The sequence below is a fragment of the Mesocricetus auratus genome, unplaced genomic scaffold (genome assembly GCF_017639785.1).
Source record: "Mesocricetus auratus isolate SY011 unplaced genomic scaffold, BCM_Maur_2.0 Super-Scaffold_100003, whole genome shotgun sequence".
NCBI classification, from domain to species: domain Eukaryota; kingdom Metazoa; phylum Chordata; class Mammalia; order Rodentia; family Cricetidae; genus Mesocricetus; species Mesocricetus auratus.
This window is the reverse complement of record NW_024429188.1, coordinates 45,600,598-45,621,615: the sequence shown is the minus strand read 5'-3', so window position 1 is coordinate 45,621,615 and position 21,018 is coordinate 45,600,598. Positions and strand designations below refer to the sequence as shown.

At 43.7% G+C, this 21,018-nt stretch overlaps 1 long non-coding RNA gene across 2 annotated transcripts; it reads right to left on the bottom strand.

Annotated features, from left to right (window-relative positions):
• Positions 1–2,202: 2,202 nt before the first annotated feature.
• On the bottom strand, positions 2,203–20,906 carry LOC121139984. Of its 2 annotated transcripts, XR_005876778.1 has the most exons (5): positions 20,707–20,906; positions 19,714–19,944; positions 6,630–6,708; positions 5,560–5,769; positions 2,203–3,736 (listed from the first exon to the last, which is right to left on the bottom strand). It is a non-coding gene; the product is annotated as an uncharacterized LOC121139984 (long non-coding RNA). The 2 variants fall into 2 exon arrangements; XR_005876777.1 differs by lacking the exon at positions 2,203–3,736 and having other exon boundaries at positions 3,891–5,769.
• Between the last annotated feature and the right edge of the window lie 112 nt (positions 20,907–21,018).

Sequence of the window (21,018 nt, the reverse complement as noted above, 5' to 3'; positions counted from 1 at the left end):
TTTCTCTATAAAGGCACCCACTTTATTTGCTTATTCAGTTTTGGGCATAGAGTCTTTTAATGGCCTGGAACTCATCAGGTAGGTTTGACTAGGTGACCAGCTTGCCCCAAGTATCTTCTTATCTTCACGTCCCTTGCACTGGGATTACAAGGGTACCCCATCATACTTGGCATTTATTCACTCGTGTTCTAGGGATCAAACTCAAGTCCTCAGTCTTGCAAAGCAATTACTTTTGATGACTGTCTTCCAAGTCTACCTTTTTTTTTTTTTTTGCTTTTGGCTTTTAAAATTATGACCACTCTAGAGGAGGTGAAATGATACCTTTTCAGCTGTTGTTTGAATTCTCCCAAGGACTAATGATATTGAACATCTTTTCATGGACTTGTTGGCAATTTGTCTATTTTCGATCTTCTCCAGAAAAAAAACAAATGCGTGTTCTCCTTATGTTTGTCTGTTTCATTGGACTGTGCACGCACTGAGAAAGGGGCTGTGAAATCTATACCTGGAACCTCAGCACTTCACACAAGGAAAGCACAGATGGGCTGTTCAGTGGCTGGGAAAGTTGGGGACCAGCATGGAGAAACTTTAAACTTACTGCACTCCTCAGCAGAGCTTCATGTTAACATACTTCAAGTGGAGCATCAATCTCCTGACCATTGGTGTCCTAGCAAAATGAGAGATTAAGAAGGAGCAGGTCCCACATGGAGCCTCAGTCTGGTAACTTTGGTCATACTCCTGTCATTACTTAGACACTCTAGTAACTTTCCACCATGAGGTGCTAGTATGGACCATATTGGGAATTCTTTCATCCTTGAATTGGGTAAGTCCCTCTGTATGCTGAAAGATTTATTTCAGGGTCATTTCTTCATAGAAAATATCCTTGGCATGTCCAAGTCGCACAGTCTGAATGTGATTCCTCTCACTAGTCTCAATCAAAACCTACCCCTGTTCTTCCGTGTGTGTGTGTGTGTGTGTGTGTGTGTGTGTGTCTGTCTGTCTGTCTGTCTGTGCGCGCTCATGCATATGCAAGCCTATGTGTGTTTTCAGAGCATTCACCACAGTTTATATTTAGGGATCTTTCTGAATAATTGCTTGCCTAATGTCTGTCTCTCCTACCAGACTAGAGTTCCATAAGGTAGAAAGTTAGAAGCTCAGTCTTTAGCACAGTGCTTGGTACATATCTGGCTCCATAAATGTTGATTAAATACAAGGAAAAATAATGATTAAGAGAGCAAAGGCTTAACTCTAATTCTTTTTCTTTCCACTAGTCCATTCTACCTCTGTGCTGAATATTGTACCTGACAACCAGGTAGAGCTGAATAAAAGTTCATTTCTTCTCTCCCTCTCACATGAATATCCTTCAACTTTTCACCCTCCATCCCCACTTCCTCCTTTCTCCACTATTTCCATTGCTAACCAATTTTCCAGGAAACTCCTGCCTGGTTTGCAGATGCCAAACCACAGTAAGTCTGCCTTAAGTGTTTAAGACCCATCACTCACCTTGCAATCAGGACCAGGATAGAGAACTCTAGTCCATGAGGCAAGTATGGAAAACAACAGGGAAATTAAGAACTTTGTTTGACATTAATCACTATCCCCAAATGAAACCTAGATAAAGCTGCTGGAGAACTGAACCACACTGTGCATCCATAGGGAAACCACATGGGAGACAACTAGACAGCATCTCCAAGTCCCAGTTCTAAATCAGGAAAGAACACAGAAATATGTCTACTTTAATTCTGTGTCACCAGACTCTGAAGCTCAAGTCACCGTGTAACATCCCTAGCAACCATTGTCAGGGGTTCTGCTTATGTAGCCCCAGACACAGGGAACTCACTACTGTTAAAGAAGGTTATAGGTAAGTCTTCTCTTGTCTTTCTCTACCTAAGTTCAGACCCCATCTCCATGGGATGAAACTGGTTCTGCAGAATGGTCTGTCCCTTAGTGGGCCCATCTGAGTGAGTGGACAGAAAAGTTTGAAGGACTCAGTACATATCTATTTCTATATCTACAAACTTTTATGTAGATGTACATATGGTCTGTCTATGCCCAATATGGAAAGGAAATACACTAAAATGTTAACAATGTTTACACTGGGTACAATGGGGTTGTTTGTGATATTTTTTTCTTCTCCATAATGATCAATACTTGCTAACTTTTGTGTATTACATCCATGAGATAAGAAAACAGTGACCTGCGATATACTATGACTGAACTTTAATGGAAGAAACTAGTCACAAAAGCCATCTATTTATTATAAGACACCATTTGTAGGAAGTTTCCAGCACGGGCTCTATAGTTGGAAAGCTAGAGCATATGCGGGGGCGGCGGGGGGTGTTGGAGGAGCTGTCAAAAGGGTGTGAAGTTTCCCTGAGAGGAAATGAAAACGTTCTTGACCATTGTGCTGGTTGGGCTTTGTCACAAGCTTGGCACAAGCCTAGACATATCTAGGAAGAGGGAACCTTAACTGAGAAAATGTATGTGGTGGTTTGAATGAGAACGGTCTGCGTGGGCTCATATGTTTGGATACTTGGTCCTCAGTGCGGGAAATGTTTGAGGAGGATTAGGTGGTGTGGCATCCTTGGATGAGGTGTGTAACTAGGGGTGGACTTTGAGGCTTCAAAAGTCCACACCATTCCCAGTTAGCTCTCTCTTTCTCTCTGCCTTACCGTTATGAATCAGACGTGAGCTCTCTGCTACTGCTCCAGTGCTCCACCATGAAGTTCATAAATCTAGCCCTCTACAGCCATGAGCCCCGAATTAAACTTTTTCATTTTTAAGTTGCCTTGGTTGTGGTGTTATTTTCATGGCAATAGAAAAGTAAGTAAAGCAATGTCCCCATAAGACTGGCCGGTATACAAGGTTCTGGGTCATTTTCATGATTAATGATCGATGTGGGGGGCCCATCGTTTTGGGGGCAGTGCTACTCCTGTGCCGTTTGTCATGGGTGCTATAAGAAAGCAGGCTGAGCAAGTCAGTAAGCACCACTTAGCCATGGCTTCTGCTTTAGTTCCTGCCTTCAGATTCCTGGCCTGCTTTTGTTCCTGCCCTGACTTCCCTCAGTGGACTGTCACTCAGGATGGGTAAGCCTTTCTCTCCATGTTGCTTTTGATTATCTTTATCGCAGCAATAGAAACCAAACTCTGATAATTGTGATGTGTACTGAACTCTGCAAATGTAATAAAAACCATTAAATTGTGTACTTTCAGTTTACAAAGCATACACTGCATGGTATGTGAATTATATCTCAATAAACTTGCTATTTTAAAAGGATGATGAATATAATTTTTAAAATATGTGTTGTTTTTAGAATTTGTGAGGATGTACTGAAAATTTTGTTTGTAGTTTTTACTGTATAATTTGTTTTTCTACAAAGAAAGGTAAGCATGGAGAAGAAAATCTAGAAAGAACAAAACAGGTTCAGGATAAGAAGGGCCCAGGTGGCCCCATCATCCGAGCAGCAGTAGGGTCCCCTTCTTGTAGCCAGATTCAGGACAGGGGGCCTGCACCCTCACATGACTCTTCAGCTGGACTGTCCTGCTGCTCACAGGCCCTGAGACAGGCCTACTCCCAAGACATGCCGATCCAGTGTGTGTTCTACTTCCAGCCCTGTCCTATGTGACCTCTGAACATGAGTCCATCTCCTTGTCTGGCAAGTAGAGAGATTCAGAACAGTTTGGTAGGATTCTGTGGAAAGGTACAAGTTATGGGACAGCACTTCCAACTGTCTGATTCTCTGGAAGGGAGTAGAGATAGAGATTACATACATATATACACATGTATATATAATTATATGAATATTATAATATACTACATATTATTACATAATTATAACATTACATTACATTATTCTAATAGAAGTATAATATATATACACACTCCAGTGGTTATTATTTTAAAAAACAGATGATTTATCACTGTGCTTGATTTCAAAGTGCCCAGGCTACATGAAGCTTTTCAGAAGATAAGAGAAACACACTCAAGAATCCACCATGCTGGAAGAGGAGCAGGCGAGCAGACAAGGTCAGTGAGAAAATATTCCAGATATGCAAACAACCACAAGGCCACACATCTAGCATCTGGAAGAAATCAGATAACAGATAGGAGTCCCTTTTCTTTACTTGGTTCCTTCTTCCTTTCTGTCTCAGATATTAATAGCTGTGGCTGCCACAGGCTGTAACAAGGCTGCAGTTCTGAGAGAGTGTAAAATATAAATCATATGTAGATCATCATTGAATTGTGGAGGTAGATGCAGAGAGATGACTATATAGTTAAAAAAGTGCCCCCAGATCTGGCTAGCTTCTATGCCAAGTGTGTGTGTACATGTATATTCATATTTTTATGTGTGCAGATACACATGCATGTGTGTGTGATACCAGAAGACAATACCCAGTGTCATTTCTCCATAAGGTGGTCCACCTACATTCAGGGTCAACCTCAATTCTCTGGAGCAGGATATACTATTCCAGTATAAATCACTTTGCAACATCTTTATAGTGTTGTGTATTCTAACTTCAGCGACATTGTGGGTGCCCTTGCCCAGTGGTGGGAAGTGGCTAAATTCTAGGGGTTTCTTCAAAGGCACATATAGGCTTTGGATAAGGCCACCATCATAGTGTCACCCACTATGGGAAAGAATGTGTCACCTAGACCAAAACTGGGACAGGTAAGAGGTATCGTATTCTTTTATGGAAATAGTGAATCCTACCAAGATGCCCTAAGGCCTTTTTCTAGGATGCAAGGGACATAGGGTGTTGAGTCTCAGGTTGACCCCATTTTCTACCCTCACTTCTACTATGAGGATTCAAGAGTTCTCAGCTATGATATGGAGATAATGACACTGCCCCACAGGGTAGCTGTCAAGTCACTAACAAGTTACTCAGCAAGGCATGATAGGAACTGTCTAGTCAGACATGGTAGCTTATGCCTGTGACCTCAGCACTTGGGAGACTGAGGAAGTTGGATTGCAACAACTTGGAGGTGAGTTTCAGCCCAGCTTGGACTACAGGGTGAGACCCTGCCACAAGAAATATGATAAACAGGAGAGAAGAGGGGAAAAAGAAAGAGAAAGTGGGACTAAAAGGAGGAGGGGGAGAGGGGGAGAGGAGGAGAGAAGGGAGGAGGGAGGAAGAGGAAAAATACAAAGGGGTATAGAGAGAAGAAGAGGAGAAAGAAAAGAGGAAGAGAAAGAAGAAGGAGGAAGAGGAGGAGACAAGAAAATCCAGGGCCACATGAGCAGGGAGCCTCCAATATGTGGTCACTTCCCTCCCCTACTTTAGAGGCAGAACATCCAAGGGCACTGGCCTTGCCATTTCACAGCTTAACTTTTGGAAGAGGGCAGAGCAGTGGTTGTAAGGGCACACCAGCTAATCTATGGTAGCGCTTAGGGAAGCTATTCTGCTCCCAGTGCTGAAGGCTTCCATTTGATTCACTGCCTCACTAAATGTTTCCATGTGCCTTGGAGGAAGATGTTATTTTCATCATCAGTAAGGTTAGGTAGACCCCCGAGGGAAGCCCCAGTCAGGAATCAATGCTACGGCTCTAACCCTTACTACTGACCGTTTCTCTCACTTCCTTAGATTTCAGTTTTCTCATCTGCAAAAATGGAGGGGGTTATAGAAAGTCTTTTGAAGAGCTGTTTGGTGAATTTGACGGGAAAATTCAGGTATAGCTCCTGAAATACTATCCGTCGATCCACACTCCTTCACAAGGGTCAGGCAGGCAAATCAAGGATGGAGGTCACAAGCACGGTGCACTCGGAATTTTTTCCTGGAAGAGAATGGAGAGCTTGATGAATTGCAAACGTGGGAGAGGCTCCAGCCGCAGCTGCATTCTACAAAGATCAGATTAGTGCAGTCCTAGTAGAGACGGTCCTACGGAGGTCAAAGAATTCTGACATTTCTTTGATGTCTGGACGCAATGGAAACATTTTGTACTTGTGAACTGTATAGAGTGAAACAACTGCAACTCAAGTATCTAATTAAAACATCTGCTCTAGAACCCGGTGCAATGGGCAGCTGACAGCCAGGGGTGGAGTCCTTCCATGTTTCCTGTGCGCTAACCTGCTACGACTTCCTAACAATCAGAAAGCCGGGCACACTCATCTTTAAGTGATGAGGTCTCATTTTACTTTTTTTCCCCCTTTGGATCTAACACAACGAGAGAGACTTGCTGAGGATACTAGAGGATGAGAAACCCAAGAAAGTGAGATTGAATGGGAATAACCAATCACAAAGCGGCCAGAGAGAGGCTGAGACTGAGCCAGTGAGAGAGGTAATGGAAAAGAGTAGGCAAATTTGGATGCCACTCTCTCAATACCAAACTACTCCTGAAATAGTGACACCAGTTCACTGATGAGGTCTTCATGCTCACGACCCTTTTAGCTCCCATGGGTTTTCGCCTGGCAATCCTGTTGTGCTGGGCTCTAGCCTCCAACATCCTAAGACAGGACAGACTCCTTACTATAGCAGAGAAACTGTAGAAAATATAATTTAACTCCAAGCTCCAGTCCCTTTAAGTGTCCAACAAAATCCTATGAGTCATGATTCCTCAGGCTGTCTGAGTGTTCAGGTAGCGCTGCTTCAGCCTGTATGACCACCAACCACAGCCAAAACAGGTGGAATGCTCACCAAGCCTTGGTCTTCTGTCACCTCTTTCCATAGTTCTTCTACTTGTCCCTGACCGCCTTGGGCTTTTCCTGGCCAATACCTCAAGGAACCATGGAAAGGAACCAGGTGAGAAAAAAATCAGCAAAAACACAAATAAAAAATTAAACCAGTTACCCTCTGGCTTTTGGGGGCACAGGATAGCGTAAGCAGGGCTAGGCTTCCAGGACACAGTGGACCAGTGCATTGTTGGAGATATAGGCATATTGGGTTTTCCACACAGGAGTTTCCCTAATTGCCCTGACGTGGGCAACTATGGTGATGACCCAGAGGAAGAGGGTGAGCATTGGCCACCAGTGGGTTAACAAGGTTTATGAGGAAGATAAGGCAGGATCCTGGAAGGACCAAACAATATACCAGCATTCTCTATGTGAACCCCAACTACAAAATGATTTTCATTGCTACTTTTCAAAACTGTAATTTTGCTACTGTCAGGAATTGTGATAAACAATTTGATCTCCCAAAGGAGTCGCGAACCACAGGTTGAAAAACACTTCTCTAAAGTTAGGGCTAGACACCCAATCCCTTTTGGGCCCAGGACCTGCCTGGTGTCACCAACAACTCAGAGTTGACCATAGTTCACAGCACTACATATGCTGGCATTGACCCCTGAGCACGGATGAGCACAAGCTGCTGTGCACACACTCACTGTGGGAAGTGGTCTAGGTGGGTGGCACAGACACGACACAGACACTGTTGGGAAGTCACCGGCTCAAAAGGGAGGAAAAGCTTCCTGGGCTGTGCTTGCAGCTGCCCCTAGTGATAGAAGCAGCTGAGCAGCTACCTGGACTAAGCAAGCCAGTGAGGACTGGTCCTCTGGGTGGAGGGGAAGCTGAAGCCTGGAGCCAGCTAGGCCTCGGTATAGTCCACAAGAGGGCAGTGGTACTCCATGGGGAATGTGGGCCCCAGGAGCCAGGAAGCTGCTGGAAGTAAAACCCACACTCAGAACTGCCTCCCAGGCTTTTCAGGGGCCTCTGGTTTCTAGGCCTTTCCCTTCCCAAGGCTATCTCAACTTTGTCCTTCTGCTGCCCATTCAGTTCTCCCCAGGCCCCTGAAATAAGGAGGCCCCTCTCCCGGGCGCCAGTGACTGGTGCAACAAATATTTACTGAGTGTTTAATATGTGACAGCCCCTGTTGTTACCAACAGACATAGAGCAGGGACCAACGTCAGTAAGAACCCCTGCACTTGTTGAACAAGCATTTTGCATGAGGAACACATATAGGAAGTCACCAAAACAGGGAGTGTGTTTGAAAGTGACCAGTTCTTTGGCAAACAGTAAAGCATGAAAGAGGCAGGCAGCAGGGACTGCATTGTGCTTCCACTGATTTATCCATCCATCCACCATCCACCCATCATCCACCCATCATCCATCCATCCATCATCCATCCAGTCACCCATCCACCCATAATCCATCCATCATCCATCCATCCATCCATCATCCATCCACCTATCCATCCATCTATCTACCTGTGCTGGCTAGTTTTATGTCCACTTGACACAAACTAGAGTCATCTGAAAGGAGGGAACCTTATTTGAGAAAATTCTTTCATAATATTCAGCTGTATGGCATTTTCTTAATTAATGAGTTAATGGGGAGGGTCCAGCACATTGTGGGTTGTGTCATCTCTGGATGGTGGTCCTGAGGTGTATAAGAAAGCAGGCGAAGCAAGCCACACTGAACAAGCTAGTAAACAGTGCCCCTCTATGGCCACTGCATCAGCTTCTGCCCCCTGGTTCCTGACCAGTTTGAGTTCCTGTCCCGACTTCCTTCTTTGACAAGCAGTGATATAGACGTGTAGACTAAAGAAATCCTTTCCCTTTCCTCCCAACTTGCTTTTTGGTCATGGTGTTTCAGCACAGGAATAGCAACCCTAACTAAGACACCATCCATTCAATCATCATCCATCCATCTGTTCATCTGTCTGCCTGTGCATCCAAACATCATCCACCCACGTGCCAACTCAGTTGTTCATTTACCCACCCACTCGGTAATCCAACTATCCATTGACCTACCCATCCACTTGTCTGTCCATCTAATCATCCACCCTTCCACACATCCATCTACCCACTTGTCCATGCAGCCTTCTACCTACTATTCCACCCATCAATCCATTCATTCACTTATCCATCCTTTCAAAGACACTACTACCCAAGTTTCTTACCTTTTTTCATTAGCTTTCTCAAGAGAGGGTGAGTGGAGGAAGGTAGATAGTAAATACACAGATGCACAAGCTGTGTTCAGCTATGCCAAGGGCTACAAACGTGATTAACCAGGCTGAGGTCATCATGAGTGGATGTCTACCCTAGTAGGGAGGTCAGTAACTAAGTCTCTGAGGAGGTTAAGTGCTCCAATAAGACTTCCAGAAAGGAAAAAGTTATCTATGCAGAGATGCAGTTGAGCAGAGGAAATAGTGAACAGTTGTAATGGCCCTGATGGGAACCGGTGAGCATTTTCCAGAGTCAGCAGTCAGCAACGCTGCTGTTCAGAGTTCAAGGGGAGAGAGAGAGGAACAAGTTGGAGAGGTCAGTGGTGCCCCTGATGAGATGGGTCCATGAGGTGCTAGCCCAGTCCTACTTGCTCTTCTTCTATAGCTTCTCCTGTCCCCAGCCCCAGTTCTCGGTGTCTATTGCTCCCTCATTTATTCTGTTTTCTTTCCTTCTCAACTTGGGACAGATTCCCTCTTCTGCTTCCTCTTCTGCCCATTTCCACCTGCACTGCTTCCTCTTCTATCTGTTACCTGTTTAGATTTTTCTCAGGCATTTCTGCCCCTAGAACCAGCAGTTCCTCCACTCTCTGCCAAGTGACCATCAAAGCCGCCATTTGGGATGCCATCAGGACTTTTCCCTGTTGACACACCATTACTGAGGGAATCCTGGTTAGTTTTTTTTCCTCCGCTAATATGCTTAAATTCAGCGAGTCACCAAGTCTGATCTGAAGTCTCGACACAATCAGAAGTACTCCCCCGCCCCACAAGCACATTTCCTCATCATGGTGCAGCAGGGATTCAGGACTCTCACCGCCGCAGCCTGGGGTTCGAGTCCCGGTCAGGGAACCATCTACTAGATGGTTGGATTAGTCCTTTGCCCCTATACCAGGTCAGAAGACCGATTTGTATGTCAGGACCGCTATGGACCTCCACTAGAGTTTCCTCTGGCTTTGCCCTGCCCAGGCATAGTTCACCATCTTTTGGTTCCTCGGCGGACTGGAGAGGCCTCAAGAGTCCTGTATTATTATTTGTTGTCACTACCTCTTTGACTTGCCCTCCAATGTAGCTCTCTTTGCCCACCAAGTCTCTTCTTTTCATTTCCACCTCTTTGCTTGCCATGTATTGGGCAGTGTCTGTAAGCATTTCGAAGGATCAGATGGGATGGACAGGGATGGATTCTGGCACTCTGGAGTCATAGAACACTGAGTGTTACAGCTCGGATGGAAAGGTATTTGGGCAATCAGGAGCCAAGGACTACCACAGGTCACAGTAAGCATAGCAGCTTACAGCCCTGCTTCAGGGAAAGGCTTCCTCAGTTCTGATCTGGAGGGAGAGGGTTTCCCCCAGCGCCCCAGAGCAGAGGGTAACAATTTCGCTTACCCAGGGGAAGGTTTCCCTGGGCAAAAAAGTGTTACAGCCCTGCTCCCCTCTGCTCTGGGTCATCTCTGCTCCGGTGAAAAAAGGTCTTTACCCAAACCTCATTTAACAGATTTATTGGGAGGGAAGAATCCAGGAGAGTGGCTGCCCCACAGCCACAAGCCGAACAAACACTAGGGGGCGAAGTTTTCCAGGGAGGTTTCCAGGGTGGGGATTGGTCAGATTTCAATCCCCAAGTTTAGGATGGATAGATCTCCTGCACAGGGTTAGGGTCAGATTTGGCTCTGGTTTCAGGGACAGAGTGTGTTTCTTTCTCTGGTCCTTTTTAGACGTTTGGCTCTAATTTTAGGGCCAGGGTGCATTTCTTTCACTGACTCTGATTCCAGGGACAAAGTGTGTTTCTTTGACACTAGTTCCAGGGTCAGGGTGCATTTCATTGGTTCTGGTTGCAGGGCCAAAGTGTGTTTCTCTGGCTCTACTCAGGGTGTGTTTCTTTGTCTGGTCCCTTTTCCCTACACTGTCTGTCACAGGTGGAGGTAGGACCTGTCTTGAGATCAGAAAGCCCTGTTCTTGTCACTTTTTTAATCTCTGGGGCTCTGAACAAACTAACTTTTCTGAGGCTCAGTTTCCCCAGGAATTAAAAAGGCTTGCAGTGTGCATCTATAGAGGTTACCATATTTTAAGGCCTCCTGAAGCTATACCTATCTGATGGTACTGAGCTCAAACATTTCACCTTGAAGTCATCAGTGAGACTTCCAGAAAGACATGAACCCAGGTTTGTGGCTATAATTATTTCATATTTCATCAGGGCTCCATCGTGCTTATATACAATCCCTGTCATACACACACTCAAATTAAGATTATTGAGCTAGCCATCATATGATGTGTGCTTTTTCCAGGGAAGACATGGACAAAATTCTCCTCAGTCCAGATAGAGTACCAACAACACCAAAGCAACAATTGCATGTGTAGCTTAGTCAGCAGTTAGTTTATTGGAGTTACTTAGAGGAATATGGGTGACTTGTACTCATAGGAGCATGGATGTCTCAAAGGCAACTTTGGGGTCAGAACATCTCCTCTCCCAAACATATATTTTGCTTATATAATCTTTAGAGGGGCCTTGTGGGTTTTGAAACCTTCTGAACCTTCCTGAGACTTGTGCAGTTTGTTTACTTCCTGAGTCTTGTAAGTTTCATTTACTTACTGAGTCATAAGGAGCCACTTTTCTCCCTCAGGGAAAGAATTTGCAATGCTGGGGCAAACCCCCACACAACACATGGCCATCCTTCTTATAGCCTAGGAACATCTGGAATAAGGCACCTTTAATGTCCAACCCTGAGTCTTCTACCCTGTCCAGCGCAGTGAAGTAGGTAGCCAATTACATTTGGAGCTGCCTTGAGATGTGTTTACATTCTGCTTCTGCCACTTGTTACCAGTCACAACTTGTCCAGATCACATGGTTCTCTGCAGCTTAGTTCTCTCATCTATACATGGGCAGGAGTACATAAATTTTAGGGTGTTGACCAGACTCTATAAAACACACAGACACCTAACAGGTTGCCCAATATGATCCTGGAGTAAAGCATGAATTTAATTCCTATTGACTGTGCTGCCTCATTCACTCTAGGGTTTTGCTCTACCAAGTCTCTGCCATAATTGACACAGCCTTCTTCACCCTCTGCAGGATCCACACACTTCAAGCCCTTAGGCAACCTTCCTTGGTCAATTGATCTATTACTCTTAATGTCATGTCCTGTTTTTGGCATCAAGGATAGGCACAGGAAAGTGTTGTCTCATATGGGAGTGACCATCACAAAGTCTGATGTAGAGAAGCCTGTGCAGTCCACTCAGGGAGCTTGCGGCAGGTTGCATGTGCATAGTTTCAATGGAGACAGAGTCATGGCAGAACAGGAGTGATGGGCTGTCATCTGGAAGCAGAAAATAGGGCTGAAACAAGCCTAGGGAATGGTGGGTGAGGATGGCATCCATGCTTCTGATGCATATGAGGGAATACATGGACGCTAAGTACTGCTGCATGCCAGGCACCACGGCCTGCTCTTTCCCACTGAGAATGCCCTGTCTACCTCAAAGTTCACTTGTGAAGTGTTGGCACCCTCTTGCAGATGGAGATCTAAGAGTATGGGCAGCAGAGAACTGGGGCCCACCTCTCAAGCCTGCTTTCTTTCCATGGCAGCCCAGTGCAAAAGATAGGGAGGACTCTCTGACCTCCTGCTGAAGATTCTAGAACGGGTACAGGAGCCAAGTGCGCAAAGAGTGGTCCTTGACAGCCGTTGAACAGTGAGGGACTGTATTTCAACAAGGATGGCAGAAGCCAGCTGGCCGAAAGGAATGGAGGCAGAGCAGAATTGGGAAAGGGCTGCTGTGTGCACATTGCTCTGTCCTATAGAGGCTGCTGTCCTTCTTCTGAGGCCACCCCTAAAGCTATCTGGAGATGGCCTACTCTACCCTGTCCCTTGGATTCTAGCTGTCACCAACAAGCACTCTAAGGTGTCCTGGGGCTGCTGCAGCACCTCAAAAAACAGGCAGAGAGTAATGGACCTGGGATTGTCACACAGTCCGGTGATCACAGATGAACTTTGACAAGCCACAAGATATTTTACTTTCATGCCCCTTCATTCATCAATAATATTGACACTGCTCTTTATAACTGCATTGATACAAAAGTATCCAGCCTGTATTAATCATTCTATATTGATTGCTACTATGTTATTTTTCTGATGTTCATGTAAACTAACACTGGAGCATTTTCGTGCTGGACTGTGTTTAGTGGTAACTTTGCCTGGCGTTGCTGCTTAGAGGACAGAAGTACTTACATAGGGATGGCTACATGTCAGTGTCCGCACTCTGGGGACAGGAAGCACATGGGCAATCTCAGCATTCCTGTGTCCCTTACTAGAGTATAGGTACTCTTTCTCATTTCTCCCTCCCGAGTCTTAACCAGACCCCACTTTAGTTGGCTACCATGATCAGACAAGAGCAGGCATATTCAGAGTAGTCCGCTCATTTCTCAACTGTAGTCCAGAGTGTGCAAGCAGATGCCTGTCAGGGCCTCTCACCGTCTCCAGGGATCTTGAGCAAGCTTCTTGCTGTCGGCTGAGAGCAATTTATGACACCTGAGTGGGCAGGGCTGAAGCAAGGCATGAGGAAGCTTGAGGAAGAACCCATGATTCTCAGCCTTCTCCCTTCAGAGGGGTGGGGGACGAGCTGCACCAACTTGAGGCTGGCCTCATTCCAATCACCTTCAGGGCCAGGGGACATCTAAATCAGTGGTGGTTTCAGGCTGTCCATGCATTGGAACACATTGTTCAGGTCATTGAAAAACAGAAATATAAAGAAGTACAGGAAATGGCTGTGTCCTGGTCTGTGACAGCTTTATGAGAAGGGGAAGCATGGAAGATGACAAAGAGTGTGAGACAAAAGTCAGGGGAGTGAGACACCGACAAAGGACACAAGTTCCAGGGTTCAGGGAAAGAGGGAGGCATCTCAGAAACGGGGAAAACGCAAACAATTCTCCAGTTGGTTAACATAACTTACCCACCTATTTTCCCATTGGGTAACTACAATCCTTTTTAATTCTCGTCTTAGAATCAGGCTCAAGAGACAGTAGGAAAACAAAGTTTGCACTTTGTACTTAGTTATATTTAGTTATTGGCAAAGCTGTATGCAGACAAATAATGCCTGGGTGACTTCAAAGTACTGGGTAGGTGGGAAATTAGTTAGTACTGCAGCCACAGGACTGAGAGTGAGGGAGACAGAGTGCCTTTTTTCATTCTTTTTATTTTTCTTTTATTATTCTAATTTTAAATAGCTTGCTTCACATGTCAATCCCAGTTCCCTCTCCCTCCCCTCCATCCCCCCCCAGCCTCCCACCCTATCGGCATTTCCTTCCACATAGAGGACATACAGAGTCTGTCATTTCACTCAGGACAGGGTCCAGGCACTCCCCTAAGAGTCCAGGCTGAGAGAGCATCCATCTTTGTGTTATGGACACACGAAGTCCATTTGTATGCCAGGGATAAACACTGATCCACTGCCCAGGACCCCATAGGTTGCCCAGGCCTCCTCACTGACTCTCACACTCAGGGGGTCTGGATCAGTCCCATGCTGGCCTCCCCGCTGTCGTTCTGGGGTCCAAGAGCTCTCCCCTGTTCAGATAAGCTGTCTCTTCTGGTTTTGCCAGCCCATTCTTTGCCAATTTGCTCACCGCTCCTCTCTCTCTGTCACTGGGTTCCATGGGTTCAGTTCAGTGTTTAACGGTGGGTGTTTCCCTCTGCTTCCATCAGTCACTGGATGAAGGCTCCAGGATGGTTATAGACATCAAGTTCATTATCAGGAATGGGCATTCGAGGTGGTCTCTCCACTATTGCTTAGCTTGTCAGTTGGTGTCATCCCTTTAGATCACTAGAGGTCACACTGGTGCCAGATCTGTCTTCTAACCTATGATTCCCTCTTCCCCCTATCCTTCCCCCCCCAGTCAACCTTCCTGTTCCTCCATGACCTACTCTCTCTTCCTCTTCTCCCCCTCTTTTCTTCCCAGCTTCCACTCCCTCCCCACCCCTCGCTGTGTTCCCAATCTGTTCAGAAGATCTTGCCTCATTCCTCTTCTCTGAAGTACCATGCATATCTCTCTTATGTTTCCTGTTTCCCAGACTCTCTGTCAGTGCAAGTGCAGACTGGCACTCTCCTGATCCATGTCTAAAATCCACATATGAGTGAGTACATACCATGTTTGTCTTTTTGTGACTGGGTTACCTCACTCAGGATGGTTTCTTCTGGTGCCACCCATTTACCTTCGAATTTCAAGATTCCATTGTTTTTTTTTTCTGCCGAGTAATACTCCATTGTGTAAATGTACCACATTTTCTCTATCCACTCTTCAGTTGAGGGGCATCTAGGTTGCTTCCAGGTTCTGGCTATTGCAAATAATGCTGCTATGAACATAGTGGAGCAGATGCCCTTGTATGAATTTGCATCTTTTGGATATATGCCTAAGAGTGGGATTGCTGGATCTTGTGGTAGATTGATTCCCATTTTCCTGAGGAATCTCCATATTGAGGAAATCTATGACTAGTCTCATAAAAATAAATTCAAAATTATCATATGAAAGAAGTGTCATGAGTTATAAGGATACACAGATAGTCAACTAAATTAAAACAGGAAATGATATTGGAATAGAATGAGAATATTAACATAGCAATCGGAACTATGAAAAAACAAGTTCTTGATTAAAGAATAACTGATCTAAAAATGTATACAGAGCTTACACATCATACTTGATCAAGAGAGAAAATAGAGATTGTGAAAACAGTTCATTTGAAGTTATCCAGACTGGACAGGCGTTCTATAGTACTTATGGGTCCTATAAAGTGAACAAAAGTACATGTCATAGAAATTTGAGAAATAAAAAGAAAAGAGAAAAGGGGGAAATAAAGATTATATAAAGAACTAGTGCTCAAAACTTCCCAAATTTGGATAGGTAAGTAGGCAACCAGATACATGAAATAAAAAAAACCCTACATTTAGATGCATTAAGATAAAATCATCTTTTTTGTGTAGATAGACTTTAAAAATTTATTATTTGGCAATTTCATGCATGTATATAATACATTCTGTTTGCAACCCACACACTCTCTACTCCTCCCATTCTTACCACTCCCAACTGAATACCCATATCACTTTCATGTCCTTTTATTTGTTTTTTAAAGTCCAAAGGCAAATGAAGAATGTGAACGCTCGAAGAGGAGCCTAACTAATCATGTGCAAAGGAGCCTGGCTGCGTCTATATATGCATAGATTTCTTTGTAGACACCTTCTCAGCTGAGAAGGAATGGGGTGAGGCAAAGTACTGAAAGAAAAAAAGTCAGCCCAAACCTCTAGGGCCAGCCAAACTGTTCTTTCAAAGCAAGTAAATGATAAGAACATTCCTTCATCAATAAAACCAAAGGCGATTGTCTCCACTTGGCCAGATTTACAATAAATGCCAAAGGGAGTTCGTGAAGTTCAAACAAGAAGTTGCTAGACAGCAAAATGAAAGCATATAGAACTGTGAAATGACATAAATATTTCAACAGCCACTTTCAGCAACTACAGCAAAAGACCAGTAAGAGAACTCGGTCTTAGAATGCTAGCAAATAAATGGATTAACAGACGTACTCGGAGCACATCGCTCAGCGATAGAAAACACATTCCCTTCCAGTAAACATGGACCATTCACTAGACGATAGATTACACGATAGGTCACAATATAACTGTTAACAATTTGAAGAAGACCAGTGATACCAAACAGCTGCTGCTGCTTCCTCCTCCTCCTCCTCCTCCTCCTCCTCCTCCTCCTCCTCTTTTCCTCAATAGAATGAAACCCAATTATGTGCTGATTAACCCAATAGTCTTTTGAATGTTAATTATTACTTGTGTGCATTGCTCTAACCGTGGGAGAGGGTGGCACACATGCTTACAGTGTGCATGTGGAAGTCAGAGAACAACTCTATGGAGTCAGCTCTCTTCTACCTTTATGTGTGTTCAGGGGCTCAAGCTCAAATCATTAAAGCTTGCATAATCAGGCAGCAAGTGCCTCTACTGCTGAGCCATCTGGCTGGCCTAACCTCATGCTCTCAAACAACCAGTGGGCCAAAGAAAAAAATCAAAATAGAAATTAGAAAATATGAAACAAAATGAAAATACAATGTGCCAAACTTACAGGACACCAGAAAAGCACTAGTGCAGTAGTAAAACAATCTCTTCCCCCTTCCTTCCTTCCCCTCCCTCCCTCCTCCCGTTTCTGTTTAGGTGATGCTTGGGATTGAACTCAGGACCTCTCACACACTAGGTAAGCATGCTACAAGTGAGTTATTTCCCTCGTCCTTTAATGACAACAAAATTGAGATATGGGTTCACTAAGCTGAAGTCACTCAGTAGGCTGGAACCGGATATTAAATTTGTGGTCCTCCTGTCTCAGTGTCCCAAGTAGCTGGGGTTACATGCCTGTGTCACAATGACTGACTCAATATAGATCTGGGGATGTGATTCTCTGTGGAAGATTATTTTCATATCATGCATTAAACCCATGTTTCATCCCCAGCAACACATACACACACACACACACACACACACACACACACACACACACGTCCACCTTCCTGCACACATGTGCACTTACACACACTCAAGATTGTTAGGAAAACAATAGTAAAAAATATCAATGAAGCTGAAGAAGTACAGCATCAATAGACACACTAACATGGAAGGGGGAAATCTCAAGGGGTCTCCTCAACTCTACACAAAGAACTGCAGGCTACTAAGGAATGCTGAGAGTTGGAGAAACAGTTATCTAGAGATAAACCTTCCCCAGTTGATTATTCAATAGCAATTAGTCAGTCTTGAAAAACCATTATACAGATTGAGGATGTTGTATTTATATGTTTATGCATACATATGTTTATGAAAACACACATATATGACAAAGAAAAAGAGGCCATGAATTGGAGAGGGAGTGAGGGGACTTGGAAAGAGGGAAGGGAAGAAATGATGTAACTATATTTTAATTTCAAAAAATGAAGAAATAATTTTAGTGACAAAATTCAATTTATTTAACTGGTAAAAATTCTCAAAAGGTTAGGAATAAAATGGGCTTCATTATAATAAAGGTCACATATAACAAGCCCACAGCTGTCATCACGTTCAGTGAAAACTGGGAGCTTTCTCTAAATTATGGAACAGAGCAAAGATATGTACCCTCATGACTTCTAGTCAACATACTACTGGCAGTTATAGCCAGAACAATTAGGTAAGCAAAGAAAAGAAATGACATTCAAATTAGAAAGGAAGAAATAAAATTACCTCTGCGCACACATGACATGATCTTATATATAGAAAACATCAAAAAACCCTCAAACAAAAAAATACTAGAACTGATAAACAAATTAATTTCCAGAAGAAAATGTCAACACACAGGAGTCAGTTTTATTTTATGTAGACTAACAATGAACTACCAAAAGGTAAATAAGGAAAATCTAATTTAAATATCATCATATATAACATAGCATTTGGAAATAAACAAGGGGCCAAAAACCTCCCCTCACTGAAAACTGCACTAAACTGATTAAGGAAATTAGAGAAAACACAAATAGAAAGATACTCCTTGTCCAAGGATTGGACGACTTAATGTTAAATTATTCATACTAACCAAAGCAATCTAAAGGGACCTAGAGTGATGGCTCAGCAATTAAAAGCACATGCTGTGCAATCACGAGGACCAGAGTTTAGATCCCAACACCTAAGTAACAATCCAGCATCCAGCGCAAATACCTGTAATCCCATTGCTCACTGCTATAGATTGAATAGACATTGTTCCCTCCAGAATTCAGACTGAAACTTCATCCTCAGTGTAAAAATGCTAAAAGGTGGGGCCCTTGAGTTTAAGGGCTCTATCCTCATGAATAGAACTGATATCTTTATAAAAAAGGGGGTGGAGTTCAAATATGGAAGGCACTCTCTTTTGCCTCTCCATCCTTTCTGCTACTTGAAGACACGGGTCTGGAGGATGAAGCAACCAGTTGCTTTCTAGGAAGTAGAGATCAGTTCTCATCAGCCACTGACCCTGCTGACACCTTGCCCTTGAACTTCCAAACCTTCAGAACTATGAGAAACAAATTTCCATTACTCGGGAATTATTCACTTTGTGGCATTCTGTTACAGTAGCACAGATACTTACTAAGTCCTTTTCTATGTTTTTTGGAAAAATAATGATTTATATTATTGTTATTTGAATTTAATGAGAAACTTTATAATCCATGATTTGAATAATATGTTGAGAAAGTTTTTCTTTTTAATTATGAAGCTGTTGGCCTTGCTTGTTTCTTACTGGCTAGCTCTGACTTAAGTATTACCCCATAATTGTTAATCTAAGTATGTTTCTTACCGGAGAATAGTTCCAGGCTTCCTACCCCCTTGGCGTTACATGTTGACTCTCTGTGTTTCTCCTTCCCAGAATCCTCTTGGACTCCTAGTCCCTCCTATCTAGATTCCCCATTGGCCAGACAGTACTTTATTGACAAATGCACAGGACTTCCCCATATGTTGAGAAAGTTTTAAAATTATGTTTTCCTTTTATTGAAAATAGATTTTTCTCACATAATATATCCTGATTATGGTTTCCTCTCCCTATGTGTCTCCCAGTTCCTCCCCACCTCTTCTCCCATCCAAATGCATTCCCTCTCTGTTTCTAATTAGCAAATAAACAGGCTCCTGAGAGATAATAATAAAATAAATAAGACAAAACAAAAACCAACACATAAAAATTGGACAAAACACAGTATGTTTCCAATTCTTTTCATGATCCAGTACTTTTGGTTTCTTAGGATGTTAGTTTTACCTCATACTTCTGGTGGCTTGGTGGGGGTGATTCAGGAAGTTCTGGAAAGATCAGTGCAGAGAATTAACATACCTGCATATATAAGATTGTCTCTGTTCTCAAGAGCGCTGTAGTGGAGGAGGCAGATCCAGGATGCAGGGAGAGTCTTCACTGTAGATCCCCAATGTAATTGCCATTTAACTTCCTTCCTTTGAGGATGTTACAATAGTCCGTGTGTTTCACTGTCCCAGCAAATTTCAGTTTCTTTTTTCCAAATGAAGGACAAAATTTCAGATCTGACATCTTGGTTATTTGACTTTCATTCTAGAAAGAGAATGTACCAAACTGCCATATACTAAAAATACATGGAAAAGTGAAAATAAACTAAATATTGGTTAATATAAAAATTTGGACAAAACAAACAGAAGAACAGCCCAAGAGAAGGCACAAGAAGCAAAAATCTACTCTTTTACACACACAGTAATGCCATAAAAACACTAAGCTGGAAGCCATAATATATGCAAAGAACCTGGTGTAGACCTGTGCAGGTCCTGTGAATGCTGCCCCCATGAGTTCATATGAGCTTTGATCATGTGGGTTTAGAGGGCCTGCTTTTCTTTGTGTCCTTCATCGCCTCTGGCTCTTAGACTCTTTTGTTCTTTGAGCCCAGAGGGGAGGGATTTGAATGAGACATCATCCCATTTAGGGCTGAGTGTTCCAAGGTCTCTCACTCTCTGTGTAATGTCTGGTTCTGGGTCTCTGTATTTGTTCCCATCTGCTGCATAAGGAAGCAATGCACTGATTTATGAGTATAGCAGAACATCATTTTATTGCTATGTTTTTTGTTTTGCTTTTTTTTAAAGAACAGCAGTATTTGGTTTTACCAGAGACCCTTTGGCTATCTAGCCTCAGGCTCTTGGTCACCCAAGTAGTGTCCAGTATGGGCTCCATCTTGTGGAGTGGCATTAAGTCAAATCAGATATCGGTTGGTTACTCCCATAGACTTTGTGTCACCATTATCCTAGCGTATCTTGCAGGTAACACACCATTGCACATCAGAGGGTTGGTGGTTGGGTTGGTATTTACCTTTCTCTTTTGGTAGCCTTCAGAGTTGCTTCCTGTATCAAAGATGGTAGAATACTGAGTCCTTTTCTTAGCATTCCTTCATCTACCTCAGTCTTCGAAGGAGGGAGGCCCCTTGAGGCCACTCCATATGTGCACAATGCCGAGGAAACTGTGGGACAAGAAGGTTTTAGCAGAACCAACTTCCTGGGTCATGAGCACTTTGAAGAGGCCCCGAGGGCTGGATAGAGTGGAAAAGCAACCTCTGAAGACTCACCTTAAGTATGGTTAAAAAGGGACTTGGAGGTTGGCTCATTAAGCGCCTGTGGGAAACCC